Source organism: Scomber japonicus, chromosome 1, assembly GCF_027409825.1.
Source record: "Scomber japonicus isolate fScoJap1 chromosome 1, fScoJap1.pri, whole genome shotgun sequence".
Taxonomy (NCBI): Eukaryota; Metazoa; Chordata; class Actinopteri; order Scombriformes; family Scombridae; genus Scomber; species Scomber japonicus.
In genome coordinates this window covers 8,172,813-8,184,849 of record NC_070578.1, presented here as the reverse complement: position 1 = coordinate 8,184,849, position 12,037 = coordinate 8,172,813, and the positions used below count along the sequence as shown (strand labels likewise).

The following is a 12,037-nucleotide window of genomic DNA, read 5'->3' as shown; positions in this document are numbered from 1 at the left end:
TGAAACAACGGGCACCATGGACGACCACGACGATGAACGGCAGCACTGATCACTCCTCCCAGCTGGTGGAGCCAACCAAAGAGAGCATGCAACTGAAGAAAGAGATCTCTGTGCTCAATGGAGTCAGCCTGATCGTAGGGAATATGAATGGCTCAAGCATCTTCGTCTCCCCGAAGGATGTGCTCCTCTACCTCACCCTCTATGGGCTGTCGCTAATCATCTGGGTCATCGGGGGCCTGTTCTCTGTGGTGGGGGCCCTCTGCTACGCCAAGCTGGACACCACCATCACCAAATCATCCTGGAGCCATTTGGTGACATGACGTCATTTGGTGACTTCGTCCGTCTGTGAATGTGTTTGTTGTTGCCCACCAGCCAGGCGGTCATCGCCATCAGGTTCTCAAACTACCTGGTGCAACCACTCTTCCCGATGCTCATCGCTGCAGCATGCATGTGTGCATCCCACAGTTGTCTGCACATCTGGCTCCAGCTGTTTCTACAAGAAAAGGTCTAAAATCATTAACATCTGTGCTGAACTCCTCTCTCTGCCTATGTGAAGTGGGGTACCTGTGTGTAGGACGTTTTCACCTACGCCAAGGTGGCAGCCCTCATCGTCATCATCATCACCGGCATCATCAAGCTGTGCCAGGGTGAGCGGTGTTCCTCTGTGCTGTACAGCTCCACAGTCTCTCCTAATCTCACTCACACACCTGCACTGTAATCAGTGGTGGACCAACACTCTTAGATTTCCCTCACAGCTTTTTGTATGTGGCAAAAAAAAGGAATCTTAAGTAGGTCGGACCAGTAAAACCATTACATAATAAACTATAAATAACTATACTGTTTTCATAATAAACCATAAAGGGGTACCCTGGTAAGAGATACTGATGAAATGATAAAACGTTATTGTGTGAGTGAAGACAGTGTCCTCTTTTTCCTTTTTAGTAAATGTTTACTCCATCAACACACCTGTCAAGAAGACTACTCAAGTTTACAAAATCTGTATTCAATCAAAAAGGTCCAGTGTGTAGAATTTAGGAACAGACTTGGAAGAAACAGAATATAAGTATGTTTTAATTAGTGTATAATCACCTGAAAATAACAATCATTGTGTTTTCATAACCTTACAATGACGTGTTTTTTGTGTCTACATATGGAGTGGGTCCTCTTCCACAGAGACCAGCTTGTTTCTACAATAGCCCAGAATGGACAAACCAAACTTTGGCTTGAGAATGCTGCTTTTTCACGTTTTTGGGACCACCTTAGATTTTTCCTTTATGCTTGGTAGCATGGTTGCAGTCAAATATGCAACCTCACCACTAGATGTCACTAAATCCTATGCATTGCACCTCAGTGGCTGAAACAGTACAGATAACTGCCTTTGTGAGGAGTTTGAAATCTCTATGACTAAAAAGAATAAAACCCACAGTCATTTTGTACATGCAATGAAATGTCACCAATTGCTTCTTTTTTAGGTTACACAACTAACTTCGAATCCGCCTTTAAAGGATCATTGAAAGATCCCAGCGAGAACACAGTAGTGCTCTAGTTTTCCCTCTTCTTCTACTCTAGCTGGGATGCCCTCAACTATGTCACAGAAGAGATTAAAAAACCTGAAAGGTAATGTCTCTTTTTTATTCTTTTCAATAGAAGATACAAGCAGAGGCAAATTTAGAACACTTGAATCCAGAGTCAGTTTGGTTATAATCCACCATCTTTGTGCTACAGGAACCTGCCGCTGGCCATCGCCATCTCTATGTCCATCGTCACCATCATCTACATCCTGACTAATGTGGCCTACTATGCTGTTCTGGACATCAGCGCTATATTGGCCAGTGATGCTGTGGCAGTGGTGAGTCTTGTTTTTCTACAGCAACACATCAGAGGCTGAAAACTGCTGAAAACTACTCACTAAACCAGTTTATGTATCTTGATTCAGACATTTGCAGATCATACGCTCGGTGTGATGAGCTGGATCATCCCCATCGCCATGGCTCTGTCCTGCTATGGAGGCCTCAACGCCTCCATTATAGCTGCATCCAGGTAAGAAAACATGAGCATTGATTAGAGTTGCAAAAACCAGCCATGTTGCAGTTCATTTGCAGTTTGAAAGTCCAGCAGTAAGAATGATGTCACAGCTTGCCTCTTAATACGTTACTTGTGTTCAGGTTGTTCTTTGTTGGCTCTCATGAGGGTCACCTTCTGGACCTTGTGTCTACTATCTCCCGCTCTGATCTTCAATGTACAAATACTCATTAATTACATGTAAAGCATAGTGGAGGAAGTGGAGGAATCTTTCATGTTTATAGTGCTAGTTAACAACCCATTCACCAATCCCCCCCTTATAAATGGGCTGAGTATGTGTACAGTATGTGAGTGGGTGCGTGAGTGTTTTATAGAGTGAGGATGGGAGAAAAAGGGAGAACACCACTAAAAGAATCCAAAATGCCACAGCTAGTACTACAGTTGAAGTCCAGAGTACCACCTCTCCAGAGGAGAAGCAGCAGTGTACCTAAACCTTTTCAAACTGGCTAAAATGCACCTTTACAAGCCAACAACATCAGTGCCATGCAAAGCTGGAGAGGTAGTAAGATGCAATAGTGGGCTAAGCCTTATTAGCAAATGACTAATAATCATCTCCACATATATACATTTGTATATTTGTACATTTACTGAGTTGCCAAGCAGATGTCACCATTTTGACTGTATCAAATCTTTTGAAACATCAAACCATTTTCAACACAATGATTCACTGCTCCAATCACGAGTTCACAGCTGGAGCACCAACCTCTGGTTTGTTATTCAGGTTAAAGTGGGAAGAAGCAGCTGAGTGAAGTGGACCTTGCAGAGGAAGCATCAGGAAACAGTCTAGTGTCCATGCAGGACATGGATGTGTTTTAAGAGCTAGATAGGGTGCTGCCGCTCAGCCTTGCACTACTTTTTCCCCATGATATTTCTCCCTTAAACCTCCATTGTATAAGAAATGAGCTGATCATCATAATGTAAAGTTCATGTTTCAAGTGGAAACATGTTCCAAATGGGGCAAACACTACTGTGCATACTCAGTGGACTATAGTGTATACAATATTATACATGTTATAATAGAAGTCTTTCTCTATATTGTCCACCTTTGCTTTATACGTAGGTTAGTGCTTTTTGAAGTAGGTCGTAGTTCAACCACACCATGTTTCTGCATGTTATAGTGTAGTAGACTAGCACCACATTTGTATCCTCAGTTATCACCACAGGAACGCTTGACTGTTAGGTCTGAAACCATTCTGGGTTGCAGCCGCGGTTGTTATAGTATACGCTTATGTCCACAGTGGGTCTCTTGAAATAGTCTCAGGAGCTCCATGGTTAAAATATTGTAGCTGTCAATACTTTTATATTCAAACTGTCAGCTTTTCAGAAACAAAGAGAGACATAATTGCTAAGCAGCCTTGCCATACTGATTAAATCTGCCCATCCAAGTACTTTACCCCTCTCTGGTACATGTTCGTACAGTACGTGTGTGTTTGTGTGTGGTCCAGGTATTCCCCAAAAAGCAAGCTGCAAAAGCAGCACCTGTTAGCGATTTTAACAGCTGTGGTCGACTAAATGCATCAGGACTGAAGTAGCAAAAACACAGCCACAGCTCATTGGAAAGTCTTTTTCTTCTTCTTATCGCTAGGAAAGCTGTGTAGACTTGCATCAGTTTGTTTCAATTTGACTGCAAATTACAACCAAAAACAGCACAGTTGCCTCTGAAATTGCAACTATTTTACTTCATCAACCCAGTTCCTTTTTAAGGATAAGGTTAAGTCTCCAGGAAATTAATGTAATTGAATGTATTGTTGTCTAATGTTACAGAATGGTAAATGACTGCATGCCTGTCTAGTCTTGCTAACACTCAGAGAACCCAAAGAACATGTATTTTCTATTAGAACACTTAGCCTATAACAATGGATATAACTGGATTCATTTTTCTGTGTGTTGAAATAGCTACAGGCACATTTTGAGTAAGCACTGCAGTAGTCATCACAATGACAACACTAACATGGTCATGTTAAATCAAGCAGACTTCATCCCATCACTGATACTGTGTGATCAAACTATGGAAATTGTCAGCTATTTGAAGTATGTAGGAACACAGAGATAACAATATTATATAGTATTGTAGAAAACAGAAGTTCTCAGTTTGTGTCATGCCCTAAAACATCAACTCCACCACAAACAAATCTCAAAGCAGCTCAAAAACACAGTCCAACCACAACCCTGTTTGTACAGTGTTATGCATGAATGCATGCTATCTCAAGAGGCAAGTGAATGACTTAATAAAACACTCCAGTGAAAAAACAGTAAAACAACATTGTTGCAGTGTTAAATAAGGATGAAGTATTACAAAGCACAGTATCCATTGGTGTGTGTGTTTGTGTGTGTTTGTTTCTGTCTCTGTGTTGTCGGTTGCCGCGGTTTTTCTTTGAGGACAACCACAATTCCATTTCCCTTTGCCTATCTGTATACCCAAATGATTGCAAACTCCACTCAGACACAGTGCTTACATGTCACTTTTTTAATTGTAAGATAAATGGTGAAGATGGGGAGATGGTGGGGCGTATGAGAGCGCTTTATGACAGACTGAAGCAGAGAGAGAGAGGCATATTTAAAAAGACCAGGACAAGATGATGAGGCTAAGGCTGAATTGTGGCATTTTGCTATTGGTTGCTGAGAGTGACAATTGACAACTCAATTAAAGTCTTTTTTAAAAACTCTCAGTAGTCTGAGTTGCCCTCAGCTGGTCAGGAAGGGTGAAGAGGAGGCAACTACAGTTGGTCAAGCCCTTTTTTGAGCGGTGTTTGCTGAATCTGCTGGTTCCTCTCAGTAGCTCACAGAAAAAAACACTATTGTGATGTCAAATAGCAGCAGCATAACTCTCTAGAGGGACACAGAGACTTTGACAAGTGTAAATCTACAAGCTACTGCTGAGATATCACATACTGTTACCTCAGTAAAGGTGATTTAGCCCAGCTGGGAATTACCTGGGAGCGTGTCTATGCTCCCACAGCCCTATGTTCCCCCAGTTTAATAATAAAATTACCTTGCATGTGAGAGGACAATACACCGAGATGTAACGTCTTAGTCATGCCAAACAAACCAGACTGCAGCCTAACACTAACAGAGACCAGCTCAAAGAAGAAGAAAAGAGATCAGGAGTGGCCACACACTTGGATACAGTGCCTATGAAAAGTTTTCGCCCCTTTTGATGTTTTCCCCTTTTATTGCTTTTATAAATTGAATCATGGTCTATATAATATAGCCTTTTTTAAAATAACTTACAAAAAAAACCCTTTTTATTGTCAAAGTGAAAACAGATTTCTACAAAGTGATATCAATTAATTAAAAATATGTAATGTAAAAGTGATAAATATTCACCCTTTGAGTCAATATTTAGTAGATGCATCTTTGGTTACAATCACAGCACTGAGTCTGTGTGGATAGGTCTCAATCAGACTTACACATCTGGCCATGCTGCACCACCATGCTTCATGATGCTGCCACCACCATGCTTCATGATGCTGCCACCACCATGCTTCACGATGCTGCACCACCATGCTTCACGATGCTGCCACCACCATGCTTTACGATGCTTCCACCACCATGCTTTACGATGCTTCCACCACCATGCTTTACGATGCTGCCACCACCATGCTTCACGCTGCTGCCACCACCATGCTTCACGATGCTGCCGCCACCATGCCTCACGATGCTGCCGCCACCATGCTTCACGATGCTGCCACCACCATGCTTCACGATGCTGCCACCACCATGCTTCACGATGCTGCACCACCATGCTTCATGATGCTGCACCACCGTGCTTCACGATGCTGCCACCACCATGCTTCACAATGCTGCCACCACCATGCTTCACGATGCTGCCACCACCATGCTTCACGATATTGCACCACCATGCTTCACGATGCTGCCACCACCATGCTTCACGATATTGCACCACCATGCTTCACGATGCTGCCACCACCATGCTTCATGATGCTGCACCACCATGCTTCACGATGCTGCACCACCATGCTTCACGATGCTGCACCACCATGCTTCACGATGCTGCACCACCATGCTTCACGATGCTGCCACCACCATGCTTCACGATGCTGCCACCACCGTGTTTCATGATGCTGCCACCACCTCCTATTATTACCTGAGTACATAGGACTCATGTACATAGCACATCAATTCTTACTAAAATGCATAATTGTGTAGCTACTACTAACTACAATTGGCAACATTTCTAAGCACACATGGGCAGTTTAATAAAGTAATCAGGGCTGAAAAAATATTAGGAAAAAATATATATATATAGTTTAAAAATATAGCTTATATGTCTGTAGCTCCTTCTGGTTCTGAATATCAAACCAGAGAATTTCTAAAAGGATTTTTTTTCTAATGTTCATGATGTTTTTGGTATAAGTGGTAGAGACAATAGAGATGATCATTTTTTGTAGTGAAATACCTGTGTTATGCAAAGAGAGAGCAGAGAGATTCTCCTTCTTGATAAGTCAATTTCCACTTTTCAGTGGGCTTTGGGTTTGGAACTGAGTTAGACACCTTTAATTAATCACAGCACTGTGAATTTACAGTCAGCATTCATGTTTATTTTATTTCATGTAGATGTGTTGAGTCTGCTATAATGTGGCAGAGTAACACATCTGTATTATCATCTGTAATGAATCCTACAACAGTAAAACAATGTAATTTTTAAATCAATTGATTGAAAACTGTTACATTTTGCGATATTTTGTCAAGCTCAAATATAATCATCTCTAACATGAGTTAAAGATGAATACATATTTGCTGACAGTGCAATACAACCCAAACATTACTTCAATCCAAATTCTACTTTGGGGTTGTGTCCTTAATACTCGGGTTTGAAATAACTTCATTACATAATTACAGTTTGCATTTATTTAAATTTTTATTACATTTAATAGCACGAGACAACACATCACAAGACAACACATAACACATAACACATAACAACACATAACAACAACTAAACAACTAAATACAGTTAACACTAAACACAGCTAAACATTACTAAAAAAAAATAATTAAAGGAAAGGAAACATAACTAACTAAATGAAGCTAAACAGAAACTAAATTCAACTTAACTAATTAAACTAAACACAGTTAAAAAAACATTAATAAACTAAATGAAAAGAAAGGAAACTAAACTTAACTAAACTAACTAAACTAAATTAAACTAAGCTAAGCTAACACAAGCCAAACTACACCAAAAAGCATCATTGTGCAAAAACGCTGCCCAAGGTGGAGAGGAAACGGCGGAAGACATTTTTCTTCTTTGTCTTCAGGTGATGTTTCAAAGACGCGGCGATGAATATTTCAATGACTGGGTCATCTAATCTGAACGATAGCATCATGTTCTCTGCACACCCCCATTTCTTGCACATGTCTTTATAGATGTACTTGTCGATCTTCTCAAGTTGGGTTTTAGTGATCTCTAAATCTTCATCCTCAACTTGTGTCCATGCTGCTTCAAACACATCGTTAATAATGTTCTCCATCCTCACAACCTCAGCCATCTTTGACTCTCTGCTGATCCGAGCCATCAGCTTCTCAACTATGACGCCCACCGACATGTAGGTGTGTTTCCTCCTTGTATCATCTGTGGATTCAGGACGTTTGCTCTCACTCCTTGCTGAACGCTCCCCACTGATTATTGGACATCTTACACTTGATCTTGCATGCTCCTCACTAAGTAGTGAACGCCTTGCACTCGATCTTGAACGCTCCTTACTAGCTATTGGATGCTCTACTCTCAATCTTGAACGCTCCTTACTCACTATTGGACGCTCTACACTCAATCTTGGTCCCTCCTCACTAACTAGTGGACGCCTTACACTTGATCTTGAACGCTCCTCACTAACTAGTTGACGTTCTGCGCTTGATCTTGGACCCTCCTCACTAACTAGTGGACGCCTTACACTTGATCTTGAACGCTCCTCACTCACTAGTGGACGCTCTATGCTTGATGTTGGACGTTCCTCACTCATTAGGCTGACTCCTGCTAAATCTGTTTGTGAGAATGGCTCACTGTTCATAATAGCAGTCATCACCTTATTGCTGTGGCTGCTGACCCGCATGTTACTCCACCATTTCATTAGACTTAAAAAAGCCTTCACTCTTTTGCCAATATCCCTATATATTGCAGTATGTTTCTGTGGAACAGACTTGGACCGTGTCTTCTTTGTTGAGCCACTGCTCAGATGGCTGTAGATCAGATCACACAGTTCCTCTGAGAATGATGGATCTTCCATTTTGGAAGCTGAATTTGTCCCAGGAAGCTCATCTCCACTTGGTATGACATCAGCTTCTGTCAACAGAGTTTCAATGTCACATATGAGGGTCTTGACCGATTCTTTGCTGTCGCTTGTTTTGTCCTTTTGGTATGTTTCCCTCAGCTGTGCCACCATTTTATTCATGCAGGACATGGCAAACAGGTTTGAAAGGAAACTTCTGATCTTTAGCTTTGATCGTTCCAGACACAGCTTCATTCCAGCCTCCGAACTCTCTGAACTTTGTGACTCTTTAATGATTGAACGAGCCACATATTCTCCAATATCGTCAATATTTAAAGAGGATTCCGATTGCAGGACATCATATTCATCCTCCTCAACTTCACTCAATAGAATGTGCATTATGTCATCAACCTCCTTTTTCAATATGTCCTGTACAACTTTCTCCATGCTGTCGTTGGACTTGACTTTCTCTACCACAGGAGAGTCCGTGGTCTCATCCCCCTCCTCCTCCTGATCGTCCTCTTTTATGGTGGGCACTGATTTTGCCCTTGGGGTAATGCACAAACACCCCTTGCAGATGAAGTCACTTAACATTTGACTTAAGTGAGTAATCATAGTGTTAAGTCTGCGGGGTGGAGTGACCCGCTCTTTAATGGGCTCCTCACTATTTTGGGAGGCGATGGTAGAGTTTATTCTCTCTGCCACCTCTTTGGCCATCAGCTTTGCCAACTTTGAGGATCCGGTGCTTTGGACGTCCTCAGGAACTTCCAGAACCTGAGTGAATGTTACTGTCATGGTGTTTGTCAGGCAGTGGAGAATTGTCTCCTTATTGATGTCTTCTTTTACGCTGCGTATACCGGCCAGAACGGCATCTATAATGGCATGTATTAATTTTACAATTAGTTCTGCCATTAAAATTAATGTGGCATCATCTGGAGTGCCTACTCTAATTAGTGTCCATTGTTCTGGTGACAGTTTCTCTAAAAAGGTCTGGACCAATGGGCGAAGATTATCAGCTGTGACTGGTACCAGGTCACTCTGGGTTTGTTGTGCTCTAACCATGGCCATTTCTATTGTAGTATCAGTTATGATTTCTGATGTAGTAGGATAGATTGCTGTCAATGCTTTGAGTTTTGAGAACTCTTGGCTTAGTTTTCACGTACTAGTCTGTGAAGATAACTAGATTTAATGTGGGCTGGACTCCTATATGAATGTTTAAGTTCAGTATCATCGCTTTGATATGGGTCTAGATCAAAGCATCAAAGTAAGTCATGATGACATCATCGATCAAAATAATGGACTCTTCAGGAAACCACAACTGTATCGTAGCAACTGTTGCTAGGCAACACGCTGCACTATTTGAGAATTCTAACAATAATAATGATAATACATTTTATTTGTAATGTACTTTACATTTTAAAACCAATGTCAAAGTGCTACAAAGTAGAAGCATCAATATAAAAGACAGATAAAATCATTAAATGATCATTAAAAGACAAAGGTTGTTTTGGAACTGTTCATTTATTTGCTAGATATCCCAAGCCACTAGGGGGCATAGTTCTTTCATTTATTGTTTGTATCGCAGCCTCAGTTGTTTCTCACCCTTTAAGTGAAAATATAAGTAAGTGAACATGTTATATATAATTGTTAGAATGTATATTGTTAAGTATTGTGACATTTTTCGCAATGTTTTGAGTAATTTTGTTGGCACTTGACACCATTGATGCAGTATAACGGTAGATTTCAAGCTTCAATCCCTTGAATTGACTGTTGATGCAATATACTGTGTTATTTTGAATTGATATGTTCCCCCATTTTAATAATAAAATTACCTTGCTTGTGAGAGGACAACACACCGAGATGTAACGTCTTAGTCATGCCAAACAAACCACACTGCAGCCTAACACTAACAGAGACCAGCTCAAAGAAGAAGAAAAGAGATCAGGAGTGGCCACACACTTGGATACAGTGCCTATGAAAAGTATTCACCCCTTTTGATGTTTTCCTTATTTATTGCTTTTATAAATTGAATCATGCTCTATATAATATAGCCTTTTTAAAAAATCATTTACAAAAAAACCTTTTTAATGTCAAAGTGAAAACAGATTTCTACAAAGTAATGTCAATTAATTAAAAATGTATAATATAGTATTTAGTAGATGCATCTTCGGCAACAATCACAGCACTGAGTCTGTGTGGATAGGTCTCAATCAGATGTATACATCTGGCCACTGCATATTTACTCCATTCTTCTTTGCAAAACTACTCAAACTCTGTCACGTTGCAAGAGGATCAAGCATTTTTTAAGTCCAGCCTCAAATTCTCTTTTGGATTGAGGTTTGGCTCTGTCTCGGCCATTCCAGAACATTCACCTTGTTGTCTTTAAACCATTTCTGTGTAGTTTTCACTGTATGCTTCAGGTCATTGTCTTGCTGGAAAATAAGGATGCGTTCACACTACAGGCAAATCTGATTCAAATCTGATTCCTTCTCAAATCTGATTTTAAGGCCTGACTGTCCACACTGTTTTAGCAAGTGTCCAAATCGGATTTGGCTCTGATCAGACTGGACCACATTAATGACCAATCTGACAGGTTGCTGTGGCAACGTTGTCAGATCAAAGGCGTCCTCTAGCATGTATTGTGTGATGTCATATAATTGCGATAGCAACAACAAACCCTCGATCTTAGCTTGAACGAAGCTATCTCCCCAAAAATTAAGAATATGGTTTGGTCCTCTGTCCAAGGACTGATGTTTTCGATGTCCTCCGTTGCCTCTAGTGATATCAGCTAGCAACAACAACTCCAATAAGCTCAAGTCTGGTGCCGCATAGAGTGAGGTAGCGTAGAGACGTAGCGTAGAGACTTAGCGTAGAGACGTGATTTAGAGACGATTTGAAACTACCTCCCAAAGGTGGTTTCAATCTGGTTTGCAAAAATCGGATGTCATGTGATTTATGACTGTTCAGACTTCATAAAAGCCATTCAGTTCCAATCTAGATGGACTAAAAACCGGATTTTGACTTGCAGTGTGAATGCGGCCTAAATCTTCTCCCATGTTGCAGTTCTCTTGCATACTGAATCAGATTGTGCTCCAGGATTTCCCTAGCTGTATTAATTTCTGCCTCTACCTTGACAAGCCTTCCAGGTCCTGTGGCCATGAAGCATCCCCACAACATGATGCTGCCACCACCATGCTTCACGATGCTGCCACCACCATGCTTCACGATGCTGCACAACCATGCTTCACGATGCTGCCACCACCATGCTTCACAATGCTGCACCACCATGCTTCACGATGCTGCCACCGCCATGCTTCACGATGCTGCACCACCATGATTCACGATGCTGCCAGCACTATGCATCACGATGCTGCCACCACCATGCTTCACGAAGCTGCCACCACCATGCTTCACGATGCTGCACAACCATGATTATCGATGCTGCCACCACCATGCTTCACGATGCTGCACCACCATGATTCACGATGCTGCCACCACCATGCTTCACGATGCTGCACCACCATGATTCACGATGCTGCCAGCACCATGCGCCACGATGCTGCCACCACTATGCTTCACGATGCTGCCACCACCATGCTTCACGATGCTGCACGATGCTGCCACCACCATGCTTCATGATGCTACATCATCATGCTTCACGATGCTGCCACCACCATGCTTCACGATGCTGCACCACCGTGCTTCACGATGCTGCCACCACCGTGCTT

General features: G+C 41.7%; 1 pseudogene; it reads left to right on the top strand.

The window, feature by feature from the left end:
• The first annotated feature begins 32 nt into the window (after positions 1-32).
• LOC128380331 (Y+L amino acid transporter 2-like) lies at positions 33-2,513 on the top strand (annotated as a pseudogene).
• Positions 2,514-12,037: the final 9,524 nt, after the last annotated feature.